Below are 20,797 nucleotides of genomic sequence, written 5' to 3'. Positions count from 1 at the left end.
AAATAAATAAACCCTCTTTTTAGGATTTAAAAAAAACTTTACAGTTGGTGGTGTCAGTTTTGTCCTTTGTAAATACTTGAACATTATTTCAGAACCACACATTTATGAGGTTCAAGAACATATATTAATATTAATGCAAAGTCACAAAGGAAGCCGGGCTCCTGAAGTTTTAATATTGAGGGCCAGTCATTTGTTAGTTTGCGTATGTGCTGCCCTGCAGTGCTGCAGAAACATAAAGAGAGAACGGAGGTGTTCCTCTCTAACTGCTGTTTTTCTGCAATATTTACTCAACATAATGAACTGAAGCAGAAAAACAACAGTCTTCATCATATTGCTTCTTCATGATTGACAGCGCCCCTAAACTATTGTTGCTAATGCAAACAGATAGTGTAGGAAGAAAAGATCAAACTCCTCCTTATTTGACCCAGGAAAAATTCTCTTGCCCTCTCTGTGAAATTGGGGCTTTTCAGAGCTCATTAAAAGCCTGAATGGTTAGAATGACCATTTTTGCAAAGTGTTTGAAGCATCTGAGGAGATTAGAGGGAAGAAATGGGGGAGGAGGGAGGTGAGAGATTACCTGGCCTGGGCTGGCAGCTCTCTGCTGTTCCCCCAAGCGACACACAGACTAACACATTTAGTATTCTGACTCCACGCCGGCTCAGATCAGATGTGTTATCACACGCTGGAGTGCAGGAGATGGGATGCTAATTTAAACCTGAGGGGCGAGAAGGGAGGGGGGCAGCCATTACAAAAAGCCAGCCCACATGAATGACAATTCTGTATAATTTCATATGCAATAATTCAGTTTTTTGGACATGAATGGAAACAAGAATTGGAGATTTAAAAAAAAATCAATTTAGAAAATATTTTCCTTAGTTTTGTGTAGGTGCTCATTTATGGTGTGCTGTTTGAGAATCTAAATGCTGAATGTAAATCCTTCATTAATTGTGTTTGATATATAAGCCTCATCCGGCAGATATCCATAAGCATTAACTGAGATGGAAATCTGTTTGACTGTATTTTTCCTGACAATCAGGTAGTGCCCTGGTTTGGAAATTTTGATGTAAATTACAAATTTTCTTAATAATTGCCTTTGGCATTTATTGATGCATATTGATGACGAAAGCAAAACTATTCTTACACAACAGCATACTTACAATTTTTAAAAGAAAATGCAGCTTAGGAAGCTGAAATACCTGAATGCAATGCTATTGGCTAGAGTATGCAAAGCAGCAAATCTAAGAGCAACATTTTTTTTTCTTTTCATTGGTGCTGATTGGTTGTGTACCCAAGACCAGAAATAAGGAAGATCAAACCAGCCAATATTTGCTTTTGTGTTTCTACTCTGTAAAGCAGAACCCATCGAATTAAAACAAGCATGGCTGGACAGGGACCATAATTGGCCTGACATTTTTGGTCAAGGTAGCCAATCTTGATTGCATTTCATCCTCATCTTTGCATATCATCCTCAGAGCCATGAGTGTGCATTGATATTAAGATGGTAAACAACTGACAGTTGTCAACAGAGAATTTTGGCAAAAGTCCTTTTAGCATTTATCATTTTGTTTCAGACTTGGTTGTAACACTGTGGTTCCTGATTTCAGACGGTGCTGCATATTTTAACTGCAGCAGCGTCTTCTAGGAAAAACGGGCAGGATCGCCCAGGTGAACAGCCGCTTTCGCACAGGTCATATTGGAGTGATGAATATAAACCAGGGAGAAATATGTATCGAGGCCAGCTCAATAATAGAAAATCATGGAATGAGTCGTTCTTGGTTGGTTGATATAATAAAAAGTATCAATCAAAAATTGCATTGGTCAACCGGGCAGTTACCCAATTACCAGTCCAGCCCTGAAAACATGTGACAGAAACCTGTTGAACCTTAAGCCACATTTTATTAGCGTTCATTTTAGCAGTAAATATTTGAAAATTTAAGCAACATCTGGCCTCTTCTGCTGTAGCTAAATCTCTCATCCAGAGTTTTTCTCCTCTTTTTCTTCTCAGCTGCGCCTGTTGAACAGTGCTGCCAGTTTTCATCCTCTTTCATTACTCCCTCCCATTATTCCCTAATTTCCTTCCTCTTGCTCTTCAGGCACCTTTTGCACAAAGCAATCAGCCAGCGGTTAATGGCTGGGACTATCCTGCACCAAGTGTCTCTTTTCTTTCTTTTCACCGATCTCTCCCTCGTTTTTTTTTTTTTTATTCTGTCTGGAGAAATGAAAGGAGACAAAGCAGAAGCCTCTCTCACCACCTTGGCCCGTGTCTTCACTATCATCACACAGAAATGAGTCTGACTAGAGGACAGTGGTGTTTTATTGAGCTCATAGTAATGAGTATGTTTTGTCTTCTTGGGAAGTTAGAGCAGTCGATTTGTGCTCAATGCATAAGATGCTCACTTCTGCTTGTAGACGGGAAGTAGCAGGTAGTTGGCACTAGCATCCAGAAAGGATAAACCTGCTGAATTACAGACCGCCAGATAAAATTTATCCACAGTTCTCTAACTTCAAAATGTTCCAATTAAAATGCTGTGCTTAATGTAACACTATTTTTCTTATCCTTCTAAAAGAAAATTACACAAAAACTAATTCTGCGGGATTGCTCTCCTTTATGTATCATCTTGTTTAAGTTGTTGTCTGTATATCTGTTTAAATGCAAAACACATTTGAAGCAAAAGTGTTTTTCCTCGTTAAAAATAATCACTACAGTTATTTCCTTCAACTTGTTTGAAGGAAATTGTACTTTTGTGGAAATGGCACACTCTCAGTCCCCCCCTATAAACATTATCCTCACTTAACCCAGGAAAAATATGTAGAAATTAATATTTTGCTGCCAAATTGTCTTGTCCCAGTTTAAAGTAGGTACAGTTGCATAGACTTGTAATTGGTTAGCCCATTCGATCAACCACATTTAAAGATCAATGGAGTTTTATCAACAATTACATATTTAGATGAGAAACAAAATTGTCCTTTGTCTTTTTTATTATTATTATTTTTCCTTTGAGGTCATATATTTGTATGACATGTACTGATTAAAGTACTTGGACTGCTCTACCAGTGCAAGTTCTGGTAGTACTGGTCTACCATCACCCGTGCAGGATAGCATGGCTCCTGTCATATGGCTGTTGTTCCTGACCCCACTACTGGTGTCACAAGACCAAGCCAATAGCCAATACTCACTATTTTTTTATGTGAATGGGGTTTCCTGGTAGTGCACATCCTAAGTGATGGATGTCAGAAAATCAAGAACAGCAAACAGAGTAGAGTCGACTCTAAAAGTCAGTTCAGGCACTGGCGTAGCTAAATATAATCAAAGAAGTCGCATTTTATTGTAAGATTTTACATAACCCTCCACAAATGCCAAATTAGAGGCATATAAGATCAAGCGGTGTATTTTCTATTTTAAAGCTCAAAATACTTACCTGCAACTTGGATGCTGGACCATCATTTCTGATTTGTCAAAGTGCCCATATCGATGTCCAGCACAGTGATTGATTGAGGATTCATCTAGAATATAAATTAACTTGCACCCAAACGCTCTATTATACCGTATTACAGATAGGAAGCTGTGCCACAACCTCAAAAACACAGATGGAAAGTCTTATGCGATCAAACCAAAGCTGAGGTGTTTTAAAATCTTACATGCTTATTAGCACCGTACGTTCTCTGGCCATGCTTTGTTTTCTCCTAGAGAGAAATCCGACGCACAAAAAGTCATTACTTTTCATTCGGCTCTCAGGATATCTTTTCAGATGGCACAACAACTGATTGCCATCAGCATCTGTCCTGATCATCTTTCTCTTTCCAGCTTTCTCGCCCTATCCACCATCATCTTCCTTTTCCTCCTCCTCTCTTTCGCAGTCCCGTTTTTAATCCTGGTCGTTATTGCCGGCACATTTTCATTATCTTTGAGAGGCTCCGTGCTCACTGTGCTTTGATGAGTTTATGAACAGTGGCACCTCTAATCCAAAGGAAGATGCTCTCGAGAATGCAGTGATCAGTGCGCATCGCATTGCTAGCTGCCAGGGGACGGGCTGATGTAATTTTACATTTGTAATAATAATCTTGGAAGTCTTTAATGTGATTCAAAGGCAGGCTTGTCAAAACTAATACTGTGGAGTTAATATGAGATGAGGGACGGCAGAGGGAGGACTCGGCGGCTGCTGCTGCTGCAGGAGAAATGTACATTGGTTAGATTGGAAGTGTGCTGGCAGTAATTGAAGGCTTTGTTGTTGCCTTGTCCACAAATGGATTTCTCATTACAGTGAATGCAGCAGCATGTTCTCGGCACTGAATGGTTGCCATAGGAGCTGTAACCACACGTAATGCTGCGTGACCCTGAGTTGCCTGCACTTTTGAGAATTGTCAGAGCATGCACGCAATTAGACTGCCATTTACATTACAGCGTTAATACAAATATCTGGACCAATGATGAATAAACACTCCTGTGTTGGGTGTTCCTTTATTCTTCCCTGTTGTGAGGAGAAAAGATTTAACTGCCACTCTGTTTTATGTTTTCTCTGCAGAGCTGCGCTACTAAAGCCCATGAACAGCTAAATCAAAACACTGATCAACATGCGCAGCACCAGAACCCTTCTTCTTAAGTTAGCGGCTTTCATTCTTTTCAAATAAAATTTTGACCACAGGTTACCCTGCCTGATCAAATATGTCCAAGTGAAATAATTAAGGAATAGAGAGGAAAGTAAATGTGTCCTTTTAGCAACTTTCCAGGTTTCCTGTTATGACATTCATGGGCGCTTTAAATGTTCTCTGTTCCTCCATTGGAAGCCTGCACACGCTAACCGCTCCTCTTCTTGTGGATTCTCCCCCGTCCCCCTCTCCGTTTGCTGTGTGCTGTTTTGTTGCCATCTGTCCACTTAACATTTCATGAGCAGTGGTGTTTCTAAAGAACCAAATACGGGGGGGAGCTTGTGGAAATCTATAATTCACATCCTCACCATTTGTCCCGACGAGCTGCCGTAGAGTGTGCTTCCTCCTCCTACTTCCGCTTGCAATTACAGAACAAACGTGCCTCGAATGGCTCAGCTCAGCGTCTCTTGCTTATTAATTTATCCCTGTGTTTTTCTTTGTTCCTCTGTTTTGTTTCTTTGCTATGTGCAGCTGTTTGTGCTGACTGTTGTTGGGCCGACTACAGTAATTAAGCACCAATTAGCCCACCTTCAGAGCTGTATTAACGAGGCTCAACAGCCCACGGCTGGGGCAAAAGCCTGTAATCACCCGGCGGCCTTTCAACACCATAATGGTTCAACCATGAACTGCTACTTACTCATTCAAGGAGGCGCCACATCATTTGAGCTGTGTGACTTTCAGCACTCTGTTGATCTTCTTACCTCCAGTCAGGCTGTTGAAGCAATGCTGACTACTCGGCAAATAAGCTCTTTGATCCTCTCTCTGTTGTGTGGGTGAACTTTTATTTCTCTGGTGGGCCATAATTAGTGTTTTCAAAGTGTTTGCTGGATAGTGTTTGTGAGGCTCGAGAAGAAGCTTAGACTAAAGTAAGTGTTCAGAGTTTTCTGAATTTTCCACAACAAACTTTCTTCAGTTTCCTTTTTTTCTTAATCTTGTTGCTGCAAATTTTTCTCAAAAGTATAAAAATGACTGGCTCTGTTCAGTGGATTAAGACAAAACAATGAGGCTAGGTCTTCATACAACAGTGAAGAAAATTGCTGACTTGACAGTTGACCAGGAGGCCTTCATTGGCATGATCCATCAGGGTGATGAGACGCAAAAAGTAATTATTTAAAAGGCTGATGGTTTAAACAGTGCTACATATTTACATATTTGTGGGAAGTCAAGTTGAAAGAAAAAAGTATTGTTTCAGAAGATGAAAAAAAATAAAAAATTCCTGGGGTAAACAAATTGTTGGCAAAATTGTGGTGGAGATTTTGGCTGTGTTGCAGATTGGCTTCCTGCTCTGTCACTACACCACAACATCCCAAAGAACAAATTTCAAATATAATGTGTATAGAAAAAATACTAAACTATGTCATAATAAAAAATTTTAGTCAGTATTGCCTGCATTGACCTAGAATGAAATGAGAATGTGAAATGAGCTGCAGAAGCCTTTTGGGTGAGAGGTGTAAGTTTATAAAAATAAGAGGAAAAAGTCAATTTAAGTTTATAAAAACAAGAGAAAAACTAAATTTAAGTTTATAAAAACAAGAGAAAAAGTTGATTTAAGTACTTTGGTACAAAAATGGCAAGAAATAAAATAGTACTGTTACATTATTACTCTTTGTGTAAATACTTCCATTTAGAAAATTACTGTGAAATGCAGCTGAGGCAGTAGAACATTTCCCACACTGGTTTGATTTTGACATGTGGATTCACGAAACTGGAAAATAGACTTTTATACCTATGGCTCTGAACTCTGACTGATACACGGTGTGGTAAACAGAGGGAACAGCAGAGCAAAAAACGTTGGCATGTGGTCAGAGTCTGTGTGCACAGCTGCTGCTGCTGGTCAACACTGACATGAAGCAGAAGGAGCTCGATGTGTTTCATACTGAATACTAAGCAAAGAAAGTGCTTCCCTTTTAGTCATTGGAGAAAAGGTTTACATTTTTCATAAACACCTGCAGCGATTAATCACTGGGTATCTCGGTACCGATGAAAGCTTGAGGATGCATAAATAGTCATGTTCCTACAATTCAAGTCATTATACTGAGGTAAAAAAATGTTTTCCTCTTTCTCCGTTTTCAGTCAAAATATGTGGTGGCATTACTTATTTACGGAAACATAAATTTAAAAAGGACCAAAACATCCAAACAGCTTGTAGAACCACTATTAGCAGCACTTGCTCTGTGCTTATTTTCTGCTTTTAAGTTTTTTTTGTTTTTTTTGTTTTTTTAACAACTTTTTGCTGACTCATCTTTTCAACTCCACTACCATTTAGCTCAAAATAACCTCCATGAACAATTCAAGTCCTGTTTCCTGGACATGGTACTGAAAGTGTTGTAATAAAAATCAATCAGCCCTCTTATGGCTGCCAACAAGGCCTGGATTGGCTAATCTCAGGAGTAGGACATCTCCTGGTGTGCTGGTCTGACATTTGACCTGCTGTACCCACTTTACCTGAACTGCATTCACCTCCATTGACAAAACTGTTTTTTGATTTGTTTTTGTTTTTGAAGGTACACTCTGAAGTAACATGTAAGTGCTCTTGATCAGGAGTGTTTAAAGGATGGAAAGCAGAAAACATAAGAGTGGTGCAGAGAGGGCTAGAATGAACAACAAAGAAACCTCTGGAAACAGACACAGCTAAATGTGCAACAATTGGTTAGTAAAGTCAAATAAGGATGATGAAACTGCCAAGGCAAAATGTACTTGCTTGTAAACCACTGTTCAGTCAAGTCACTGACTGGTGTGTGGCGTTGTGGCACATATAATTGAATATTTTAATGTGTGATGTTACATAACAGCCGGAAAAAAATATACAGCACCAGCCAAGGGCCACAAGTCCAGGTAGGATTACTCATTGAGTGAATATTGATAGAATTAATATAATGAAGAGTATGGTTTAGAAATTATTTTTATGAAAAGAAAGATGTGAGATGATTCAGGTAGTTACAACTGAGCTGAATTGATCATAGGACTTTGTAAAAACGTATTTGTGCTGAGAATTATGACAAATTTCAAAATGTGATTTAGTATCATAAGAAGAGACGGGGACTGATGAAGACATTCTAATGTTTTTACTCTCCAGTGGAGGAAAAAGACAAAAGGGCCATTAGAAAGTTAATTTCATACTGTGAATAACAAACTTGTAGAAAATAATGTTTTTTTATTCTTTGATATTAAGCATTAAATATCTTTGGACACTAATTTGATTGATATTTGATATTGCAGATAGACAATTCTGATGTTGTGAAGAATAGTTTTGATGACTTGCCCTTAAAGTCAAGTTCTTGTGAAAATCTAAATTGTGATCGAACTGTTTCCTTGCAAAGGAAAAACGTATGATTGTGTTATAAGAGAGTGCAACATGGTTTATTTTATTTTCTTCAAGGCTTTACAATACAGATACATGCTTTGTGTTGTAATATCGTTGTTGACAGGTTTCCATCTTGGCATTGTGTTTTCAATTGCTATTATTTACTGCACAGTTGAGAATCATTTTCTATGGAAAACAAAGTTAAAGTTGTTGCTTTCTAATATATTGTCCAGACATTTTTTTTTTTTTATCCACATAGTCGGTGTATTTGTAGACGAAAGATTTTCAGTGCACTTTCAGCTGTGCGACAGTCACAGTTTGCTCCAGGAGAGAAATGTTGAAAGGTCCAGCATGCGGTGGCTCTGAATCACCAGCTTCTTCACCTGCTTCAGTCACATAGAAGGAAACACCATCCTAAGAGAGTAAGAGGCCTTTCAGGTCACACTGCCCGCCCCCAACAGCCAAGCAGTGTCTGTTTATGGATGTTCTGACCTCTGACACTCTAGACTGCATGCTTTCTGAAGGCGCTTATTTGCCAATGGAGACGAGCTTTTCCATTCCCGTGGCTCCTGTCAGCAGGGGACAGACAGTGGCTGACAGACGGGGTCGACCCTGGCCACTGAAATGATGCAGTCCTGGAGGGATAATTGGTGTGCAGCAGGGTCATGTTTGATGGAAACACACTTTGCAAATTTATCTGGGGGTGGTGGTGTCAGAGCGGCATTGGTGTCACAGTCAAACACTGTATTTAAAGCCTTCTTTTTTGTCTCTTCCTCTTCTCTCTGCTAAGGCCTGATATGCCAAAGCAGAACAAATCCTCATCCTTTGATTGTAACAGCGCTCAGAAAATTCTCCACCACACTCATTAACGATATGATTCAGACCACATTAAAGAGCATTTAGGCTGAATTACCAGCTACACAGAGCAAATACAATATAACACTCACTTTTTAGTTTGCTTTCATAACAGTATGACCCTGGTTTTCTGTTCTGAATAGTCACAATTATCATTTCAATGTCATCAGCTGAATACAAAGCGTTCTATTAGAAGATCTGTTTTGAAGACTGAGCTAACTTAGGAGCTGCAGAGAATTTAGAGTCAGTCAGTATGGCAGCAACTTTTAGGAGTTTTCTTGTTATTGTGGCTGCAATGTAATAAAGCACCGTTTATGAAGGAGCCATTCTTTGGTAAATGAAACCAGGAAAATGTGTGCCGCTTGTGTGGAGCTCACTAATTGTACAAATCCAGAAGAATGATTTGAACAAGTTCTGATTCTACACAGCCGTTCTAAACAAAAACAGTATTGAGTTTCTTTGTGATGATCTTTTTCTTGTTTAAATATAACAAACGATGATTACTTGCAATTCTGTGCTACAGACGTCCATTTCCTAACTCTGTACGCTGCTCACACACAGCAAGATTACTGTTCTGTAGAAGTTGTACAAATACTTTGTCTGGATGAGACTGTACATTTCAGGCTGAAGAAATGTCTATGGACTCTGAAGTGATTTCTATGGTCTGGATTCAGATGTGCCTCTTTTTGATGAACAATTATAAGAGTTGAAGTGCATTTTTTTTTTCAGATGGCTGGTAGTACAAGCAATTTTGTAGTAACTTAAAGTAAAAACAACAAAGAAAAACGGTCTTGTAGTGTCTTGAATAGATTTTAAAACTCCTTGAATCTTTTCACGCATTGACATGTTACAGTTATTTTCCAGGAAGCTGATCCAGGAGTGCTTTTTCTTGGCATCTTCTCTTCCAATGGCATTAAATTAAAGTTTAATATGCAATGTGACTGGACACAAAACAGAAAATTTGGAAATTCTTCTTTGCAAAAAAGGTCAAGTAGAGTCAAATGGAAAGTATTCGTAAAACTCAATCTTAAAAATCCTATTAAAAGTCATTGTCCTGCCTCAAGGGAAACTTCTGCCCCAGTATCAAGTCTTTGTCAGCCTCTAGAGCCCAATGTGATTTTTAAAATCAAACAGGACTTGAGCATCTGTATGCTAAGTATGACAGTAATTTTGTCAAACTGCACAATTAAGATGCCACTCTGCACTGCTTGATGCTGCAGCACAATCATGTCAGACATAACACTTTAACAATAAATAAAAAGTAAGGCATTGGCGTTGTGGTCATTAATGGAGTCCGTCTTCAGAAATAAGACTTTGTAGAAGCCTTATTTATAAATTATTTTAAATGCTAATAGTTAAATGTTATGTACATATTTAAATTTTCACTAATACTTAATTTCTTTTTAATTTAAGGGTTTTAATTTAGTTCAAATAAAGCTGTGTTTAATACAAGAAAAATCAGCTTTTAATAATAAATTCTATTAGACAGTGTGTTTAGTTGGGTTTATGCAAGTAAATTAATTGTAAACTGTTAACAAATGTTGAAAAGCTTCAAAACAAGCTGACTTATCTTGAAACTTGTCATCTCTGCTTATGTTTCGTCTCCCACAGTCCCTAAAAAAATCCTATCTCACCAATTCTGTTCACACTGTGCGATTTCCATTGAAGTAGGGAATCCATTCCCATACTGTGCTATTGTGTCAATGTGCAAGATGAATATAAATTGCACCAATTTCCAGTGATAAATGCAGAGACATTGTGCTGTGGATGCAGCATTAGTGAATAATGGGAAGGAAATGTCAGGCACAGATTACAATATGCAGCAGTATACTAATGTGTTTATATCCCGCTATTCTGTTGAATGCTGCTTCATGCTGATGGTATGATACAGGAAAACAGCGGCTCAGCTGCAAAATATCATGACATGGACACTTTTTATCATTTTCCTTTCCTGTGACCGAACCTTAATAAATCATAAATCATTAATTGACAACTCTTATCTCTTTGAAAAGATTAATATGCACCTAAGAAGGTTTTTTTTCTTTTTTTTTTTTTACAAATTCGTAAAACAGTTAATACAGTTTCAAACTAATCAATTTAGGCCACAAAATTGATATATGGCCATTTTTGTTTTTATTGTAACTGCTGATGTCTTGGAAAAGTCTCCTTTAAAAATACAGGCTAAATAAAATAAGATATTTTGCTTTTTTTTATATTCTCAAGTGACACTTATTAGCTAACCAATGCTAAAAATCCAAATTTCTTCTGAGCATCAAACAGGAATGTTGCCACAGCTAAAATTGTGATGTGTGAAATATACAGTTGTCATTTTTTTTAAAATATTCTTTTAGAAGTGTTCTAGGGCACATTTTGGGGCTTGTTATGTGCTATTTTCTGTCATTCAGCGATGGTGATGGATGATCCAGATACAGGCAAACAGTAGGAACTGGGTTACAGGTCATCTTAACACATTAAAACTCAAATTATGCAGTCAGAAAACAAAGATGGGAAAGGTTACAAGACACAGGCCAGGAACCATAACATTATCCAACTAAATCTGAATTCTATCTGAAAGTGAAGATTCCAGAGTTTGGAGGAATGAGAGGCTCAGTATCTAAGCTGCTTGATGTCCAGTGGGATGGTTCCACAGCCAGTGATGATTTTGGGAGCCATGTCATCTGCTGGTGTTGGTCACTGTTCAAAGTAGATCAACACCAGCAAACCCAAAGTCTCTCCTGCCAGCCACCAAGACATTTTATAGCAATTCATGCTTTTCTCCTCTAAGAAGCTTTACAGAAATGTTGATTTTATTGGCTGAGAAATGCTTATAAAATATCACCTTGTGAGTAATGAATCTATAATGTATTTTGAATTTCAAATTTTGCCAAGCTCTAAATCAAGATGCACATGTAACCACAAAAACCTCCTGGAAGATTATTTAAAAAATCCTTGAAGAAGCATTATAAAACATATCTTAAACAATGACGACAAAGAAATGTCAGCATTGGCATTGACAAAGGATGCTGCGCTATTTTAAAATGAGATTTGCTGTGCGTACACCATGTGACTGCTGTTCCCGCATCTGTGTTAAATGCAGCTTTTGGAAAAGATAATTTAATGTTAGATTTGTAAACCAACAGCACTAAAGCTGTGTTTTATAACAGACTCATCAGGATTCACCCACAACTCAAAGTAAAATCATTAACACAATTTATATCAAACATCAACAGTTAAAGCAATCAACTTAAATTCTTTACAGTAACCTTTATCCATCTGCGTGTCCACAGTACAAGTCTGAAGCTGTGGGTTGCACATCATTAAAGCTCTGGTGCTTCTCAAAATCAGAGCTTCATTATAATAAGATGGATTGACATTAGTGAAGAAAAAAAAATTAATGAATTAATTAAAAAAGGAGGAGGGAGCTGCAGGGCTGGTGATGGTGTGGACGGAACAAATCAGGTCTGATTGGGTGGAAGGTCAGTGAACTGTTAGAGACTGTTAGTCAGCTGTCCTCCCCCACTTTAGTCTGTCCAAATGGAACAGACAGGCCTTCATGTTATCGTTGGGAGTGGGATGGTGAAGAGGGTGAGGGGTCAAACATGAAATGAACTCGGGGATCTACATGCTCCTCATTAAAATTAAAGCTCTTATTAAAGCTAATTGCCAATTTAAGGAATCTGGAGAATGTGACCAGCTCACATGGCGCTCTTGATCTTTCCTTCAGTAACGGTCAGAGGAGACGTCTGCCCTTCACCTACTGAAACGTACGAGGACTACTGCATGTGTTTTGTGGGGTTTCATTGTCTACTCCTCATTTCATATATCTTGAGTGTTTTTATAATGTCAACTATTTTGGAACCAATCTGTTATTTAAAAAAATAAATTAGTTTTAGCACAAAAATCTAACGTAAGTTTGGGTCAGGCCTCAGCTGAAAACACTAAAAATCCTTCGAAGAACAATTTACTCTTTAAATTTGCAAATCAATGTAAAATCTCGATGATGGTTAAAAAAATAATAATAATACATTTGAGAATGTCTGGATATCTTATCGACCAGACACGGAGGAACAGGATACTAGTAAATATTGCAGGGAGGAAAAGAAAGCCAACTGAGTGCATATCTTGTTATGCCATCAGCTTCTGCTGTGTTTTAAAAACATTAAATGGGAAAACTGGCCCAACCAGCTGCCAGTACTCATAGCGGTAGTGAAAGGAATTGGGCACTAATTAGAAGTAACTTCAGTCAGTTCTCCTGAATTTTGGCGAAAAAGGGAGCTGCTGGTTTGAAGTAACTTAAGCCCTGCTGGGTCTTTCCTTCCCTCCTGCCTTGTGGAAGCGGGTCATCCCTCTTGCTCCTGGCAGGAGGAGTGGCGATGAAAGCCAGAGTGACAACTTAACCAGCCAACATCCAGACCACCAGGCGCAGGAGAGGACGAGGGCTTCCAGCATCCACAGCAGAGAGTCATTAATTTCTGCAGAGCACCTTCTGGCAGACTATCTGCTTACTGACTCACAGAAAAAGGACATACGGTACATACAACACACATATGAGCCTGAGGCAGGAAATCAACAGTGTGTGAAGCAGCAGGATGGAAGGTTTTAGATCGGTTTATATTTTTTTGGTAAAAAAAAAAAAAAGAAAAACAGTTTGGGTGGACACTGAGTACATATTTCTGCAGATGCCATGGCCACCTCACATTGATCAATGGTGGGGTCAAGTCTCGCTGAAAGTTTAACCTGCTTTTATGTTTGAATCCTTTCACTAGATGGAGAATGTCAGAACGGCCAAAGACCAGATTGTTATAAAAGGTCTGTTGAATATTCATAATTTCCTGGCCTTCCCAACATTATTTTGATAAAAATAAATAATTACTAAAGCTGTGGTAGTTTATTTTGAGGTCTTTACCGCTCTAACACTTCATTCTATCTAGACTAGAGTGTGCATTGTCTAAAAGATTTGCAGTCATAACACGTTCCTGTTCGTCTGGGGATCATACCCCTATCTTTATCCAGACCTGGAAAAAGAAACTCTGTGTTTTCTTTTATTTTACTCTCAAGGAAATATGTTTACATTTTATTTGCTTGGCCTGTCTAACCCCGGCAACACAACCTCATGAGAAATTGAAATGGTTTGGGGTTTTTTTAAACTGAGGGTTAAAAATAAAACATGAAGATAACCAAACAATTCTTCAAAATAATAGTTTTTCCAAACACCAAGTCCTCTTCTGAACTGATATCGCCTCATTTAAAAATAAATAAATAAAACGCAAGTCCTGTACAGATTTGCATGCTATGGTTTCTGATTTCTGAAGGTATCCATTGTACATTTTCTACTTGTTATGATGACTGGTAACGCTGACAGGATGGTTGTTTTCATGTGGAACCAAGTGACAAGTAGAAAGTAGCAAAGCCAAGCTTGTGGAAATGAATACAATCACTCATGAATTTATGAGATGTCACAGTTGTAGGTTGGAAACAATCTTATAAGGAAGAGGCCTAAACAATTTATAGTCTTGAGTTTCACATTGAGTAAAACAGTTTGCAGCCTTTTATCCATTCTGTTGTACATTTGCTTCCATATTTAAGGATTATGGAGGGTCCAGTTTAGGCTAAGCTTCTGTTGGAAATATATTATATTTGATTTTATTATCCTTTGGAAAGATACTGTGACTGTGGTCTGATGTCTCCAGAACAAACCCACATACCTGTGAAACACTGCTGTCCTTCACATGGTGCTGTGCAATGCAAACATTTTAGGATTGGTCTCATCGGTCAAGAGGACAACATGGCCTGGTTTAATCAAATGGCAAGAACGCAAAGTTGTTCCAGTGTGTTCTGTTCCACAAACAGATCTCCAAGAGAAGAAGAGGTTTTGCTATATTTCTTTTGTATCACATAAGTCTTCAGAAAAACCTCAAGCTTGCATTAAAAACAAAGACCTCGGGTTGTGGGGTGGCTCAGCTGGCAGAGTGCATCTGCAAGAACTGTAGTTCTCAACATGGATGTCCTGGGTTCAGTGCCCAGTCTCTATCAGCTATATACTGTGTGACTTCCCCCTATTTCCTGTCTCTCCACTGCCATCTTAAGTATTGCTCTCTTTTTTTCTTAAAAGTAGTGATATGAATAATTGCTACTGTGAAATTCCTGAAGTAATATTTTCACTATAATACATTCTAAACCAGACTGGACAACTGGAAAGTTAATCATTCTGTGAACAAAAAGTAAAAAAAACAACAAAAAAAACAAAGTACAGTTAATGAGCCATAAATAATCAGTGTTGTGCTTAAATGTTAGCACTGCACCATTTTTCATCATGTTTATTATGACAGTGTTTGCTTTCATTGATTTAAAGTTGCCCTGTTTCCCAGCCTCAAGTGAGGAATGTTTAATGGAGCCCCTGTACTGGAAATATGAGCAGCATTCCGGGAGGTAAGTCAGTAAAAGCTCAGAGTACACCTGTACATGCACGCACACGAGCCCAGGCCCTGCAGGTCTAATGGGCTTAGAGCAATATTAATATGTGTGTTTTGGGAACTTAATTACTCGTCTGTGTGTGTGCGTGAACGAACAATTTATAACAAGCTCCCGGCAGCTTCACTTTCCTCGGTGAGCTTTCGCTAAATTGGACGATTACTCACTCGGGTGGTAAACATGACACGCAATAATTGGCGCTTGCAGATTTTACTTATTAGTATGATGTATCGATCGGTTTGGCTGTGCAAACACAGGCCACGGCTGAAATCTATAACCTCGGTTTCCTGCTGGTTATCTCCTGTGAAAGGTCAAATAAGAAGAGAAGAGAGGCTGGATGTTGCAGGTTTGAGTAGAATTTTATAGAGTTTGGATTTTGTATTGATAAATATTACACCTCAAAGGTACTGACCCATTTCTATTCGGGCCTCGAGAACTTAATCCATCACGGAGGGAAGTTGTTTTAAACCATACTGCAATGCCTGAAAACTTTGAGTCAACACAAAGAGATACAATAATCAGTAATCTCATGGTGACACTGGTGTTTGACATGCCAACGTAGCTCTTGTTGGAAGTCCCGTCAGTCCACAAAGGTCTTGCACCTTAATTAGCTTGTTATAGCTGTGGTTTCCTAACAGTTGTCATTACGGAAAGGCCGATTGATGCTAATTTTAAAGATTAATGAATATTTCTAAAACCTTGATCCAGCTTCAATGAGCTCCTCCAAAAAGCTAAAGTAGTATCAGTAAGTAGGGTGTTGCACAGTAAAGTATTAACAACTTTAAGGCTCCCATATACACCATATACTGCGTACTCTGTGAGCCGTGTGGACTCTGCGCTCACAGTTAGGATTTAAGTGTCAGTCGTACTGATTGCCTACGTTTCTCTTAACGTTTTTTTTATTTCCCACAATTCTAATTGATAGTAGCAGGTTTAATGAGCTAGTTGATCACCTACCCCTGTTTCATCTCCACCAGCGGAGCCACCGCATACCAGTCAGTGTGCTGACTCTCAACCTTATCAGTTTAATGTCGTATGCAAAACAGTTTGATGTGAATTTGCTGTGCGACAATGAATACGCATACACGCTCAAATAAATTATTTTTGCAGATATGTCCCGCGGACGTCCGCTTTGGGTCTGCATTGAGTCCACCTCGAGTATGTAGGCAAGCAATCTTATATTATTATATACATTTTTTTATTTGAGCAATAGAGATAATCCAGTGACATTTCTTGTATAGTTGCTTTGCAGAGATTGAAAAATACAGAGTAAGAGGAGCCACAGTAACAGGCAATCTATCATAACACTCATATTCCTTTTGAAAATAGGTCAAAATATGTCTATGTGGCATTTTCATGCCCACTTCCAGTCTGACTTAAATTAGCATCTTCTGCAAATACTGTACTTCTGACTTCTATTGCAAGACTATACATGTATTATCCTCTTGATGTTTTTGAGATACAACATTTTACATAAAACTGATTTCTGATACGATATACTGTATGTGGCAAGCATGACATAAAGCATTATTAGAACTGGTGTCTTTTCCCTTAAACTTCTGATTCCCTGTTTGGCGGTATTACTTTCTCTTACTGTTCATCTGCTGTGACCACATATTCATTTCAACCATGCATATCGTTTATCTCCTATTCCAGTATAAAACCACTTATCATTCTATATATTTACGTCTCCATGTGTAACACTCGTTGATTGCTTCTTAAGAGGCAGGTGAGACGAGTGGGTATTTTAAGTTCATTAGGTGTGTCTAGGATATCCCTGTTGTACTAATTATTTGCCTATATGATGGCGGAGGCAATTATACGGCTAATCTAAGGCATTCAAATGGTCTTACATATTGGGAGTTTTAAAATTGTAGATTGTATATCATGGAGAGGTTAAATAATTATACAAATAATTAATTAGATTACTAGGCGTCTTGGAGAAAACAACACAACAGATAAGGTCTTAATTCCATGGTTACATGGAATTAAGTTGTTTAAATATTACAGATTTACACATTACTACTGTCTGTTTTATGCATCAATCTGGTAGTTTAAAACTTTGTTTCTTACTGTTTGGGTAGTTTATAAAACAAATATGACCAAAGCTCAGTCACTGTAAAACATTCCAGTTCTTAAAGTATTCTAGAATAGAAAATCAAGTTATCAGAAAACTTTAACACAGTCTTGATTATTAACTAATCACATATAGTTTATTGTGAAACGTTTCTATCACCACATTTTTTGAGTGTTTTCTTTGTTATTGAATAGCAAAGTAAAACACACTGTCCAGTAACATGGACAATGATTAGCGTCAAAAGGAGAAACACAGTTTTAAAGTGTGTTGCAGTTGTACTGTTGTGTTTTCAGGACCAAACTAAGAACGCATTAGTTTATCTCAAAATGTTAATCCATCAGAGTCTGAGCCACCCTTCTGCTCAGTTCCTCAAATTCAAAAAATTGATCAGTGTGTCATGTAGCATATGCTTACCTGATTTCCAACACATACTTTTAAAACCAATTTATACGTCAGCTGGTCACCTTCTTGGTGAGGAGTCCCACTGGAAGGAAACCCAGAAGAAGATCAAGTGGTCCTTCTCCAGGAAGAGGAGAGTCTGGGTCTCTCTGAGGCTGCTGGCCCCACAACCCAACTTCTGATAAGTGGAAGGTAACGGATGGATGGATTCCTGTGTCAATATACGTCTTTTAGCTTTTGAGCATCAAAACTCAAACTGGAACATCTTTTCTTCAGCAGTAGGCCCATTATGTGTTGCATTAGTAAAGATGGAATCTTGTTTAAAAGTATGATTGATGAATTCAGCTCGACGGAGCAGCAGGTCAGATGTGATCCCATCAGCTGAGTCCCACAATCCCCCTGATTTCCAGATGTGATTTCCAGCTGCGTCAGTTCTCCTAGAAGAAACGGACTGCTCTAATCCTGATGGATGAGACTTACAGCCCTTTGTTTTGACAGAAAGATGGATTTTCCTTCTGCAGCGCGTTACACCTGATCTCCACAAACTGACACGGGGGAGGGGACCTCTGTTTATCGACCCTCAGCCTCTGCTCTTCCTCAGCTGCTCCAGCGCAGAGAGATGAATGAAGCGAGCGGGAGGGAGCCGTGCTGAGAGTTAGGAAAGGTGGCAGCTTCGATTAATGTTAAATGATGAAGAGGAGGGTGGTGGTCGAGCTGCAGGGGTGGCTCACCTGTCATGCCCTCAAACCCGTCCCCAGAAACGCCAGAAGGAGCTCCGGACAGCCTGATTCATGACCTAGCAGGCAGAAACCTCTCCGAACAATTTAAGGATAAAGCATCATCATTTTTAAAGCTCTTGTTGCTCTGCTCTGTCCGTTTAAGGCCTGACACCGCATTATTCCGCCTCCAGCGTCAGTTCTGCTCTTCTTCCATGGCTAAGAAATGAATACTTGGCTTAGCAAAGCCAAGTATTCTAGCCACAGAACGCACATTTAAAAACTGTGATCTAAATACTGAGCCTCAGCTTTGCTTAGTCCAAAGTCCAGGTGATATTTATACTGTGCAGAGTTGCACACCTGTCACCAGCACAACAGACGTGCAGTTTGAGTCCTTTATCCTGCCAAGCTCAGTATTCGTCTCTGTTTGTTTTGCTTGTTAGTGATTTTCCACCACATGTCAGATCGGTGGATCTTTGGGCCTTCGGCCAAAAACCGAGTGATTAGTTTTTGATTTTGAGCCAGAATTTTCTTCCTTTCGCTAAATGTCAAGGATGAAGTGAGGCCTTTCTCAGTATCTATCAAACATCCAGCTTGTTATTAAACATATTTATGCAAATGCAAAGATTATTTAGAGTAGATGATGTTATACATGTAAAAGAATGTGTTCTTAAATTCAGTTTTTATACATATGGTCTAAGTATAGACAAATGTATGCAGTTTATTGAAAAAAGTTTCAATAAACTGCATACATTTTTAAAAAATGTTAATGCCTTATTTTCTAACTCATAATTCAAATCTTCACATATTCAAATGATCAATATATGAAGATATAGTTATTAGTCTTGGATACAAACAATTTATCCATTGTTTTGTGACGACATTTACATATGGACTCCATATCTATCCATCCATCCAAACATCCTCCCTCTTTTATCAAAGACTGAGCTGTATGAGTTAATTGCAATGACACAACTGGAATGGTCTTCACTAATTAATTTATCACAGATTCTGGAAGAGACGAGGAGTCATCAACAAGACAAATCTTGTTCAGCTCCCAACGGCCAGGCAGGAGCAGATTGGCCTTTGTCAACAAGAACAAGAGGAACATGTGTCTGTTTTGAACTTATGATGTCAACAAACCGTATGTGTAACTTTGCACTTAATATGCAAAGTTACATTTGGCGTGTAACTTTGCATACTGAGGTTTTTTTTCTGAAAGCTGCTACCCAGGTTTGTTTGATGCTGCTTAATTTTTTATTTTTGCGGCCCAAATGACAATGAGGACCCAAATGACAACAGGATGTGGAGTCTGACACGATGGATTTCATAATGGAAGGTTGTCTTTCTTTAATGTATCGTTATTGGTTGTTCTTCAAAAAAGTATCGCAAATTTGGGTCACACCAACGTTTTAAGAAACATTTGTTTAATACTTTTGTGTGTGTAAACCTAGGGGGGGAAATGTTTGACGTATGAAAGGACATAGATTCTAAAAGCAGATATTTTTTTCTGTCTTAATTTTTGGTGATCTCACCCATTTCTCTTTGTAGTTTCTTTCCTATGCACTACTACAAAGACAAACTGAAAGAAATTGTATATTTTTTGGGGGCACATACAAAATACTCTGAATGAACTTATGGTAAAACCCCAGCTTTTTGGAAATTGAACCCAACTTTAAACGTTAAGTCTAACCCTTAAGTCAAATGTTTACCTTTTATGAAATGTGTTACAGTAATGGGTAACATGAGGCCATATCACAAACAGCAAAGACACTCTTCATGATGAGTGAGTTTGGAAGGACCCCCCTCTGAGACTTTTATGACGGCTGTAATTGTCTCCTTTTTTTCACAGAATAAACTCAACCCACAAAAAAGACTGATTACAGTGATTGTCACTTTGAATCATGAGCTATGTATTTATGTTTTTCATTTGATTTAAGCAGTCCGAGGCTCACTTAGCGATCTGCTCAATGATCAGAAGTCATTGTATGATTCCTCATTCGACTGTGGACAGAATACTAAATGGTTAAGAGTGTGAAAACATGAAGGAAAACCTTTTCTCCACTTAGCTCTTCCGCAATGACTTTACCTTAGAGTAATTAACAATTAAAAAAAAAACAAAAAAAACCGAAAGTTGAAACAGCAGAACATTGTGACAGTAATTTTCTAATTTGTGTTTTCAATAGAAATGCACCTTAAACAACTTATAAGCTTTCTAACACTGAAGGGATATCGCATGAGGAAGAATTAAGTGAGAAAGTGGGACAGAGTGGGGGAGATGATAAGCTGTTGCTTGGTGAGAGTTAAAGCAACCATCCAGTCAACCTT

The sequence above is a fragment of the Poecilia reticulata genome, chromosome 10, assembly GCF_904066995.2.
Source record: "Poecilia reticulata chromosome 10, P_reticulata-male-v2, whole genome shotgun sequence".
Lineage (NCBI taxonomy): Eukaryota > Metazoa > Chordata > Actinopteri > Cyprinodontiformes > Poeciliidae > Poecilia > Poecilia reticulata.
This window is presented reverse-complemented; position numbering follows the sequence as displayed.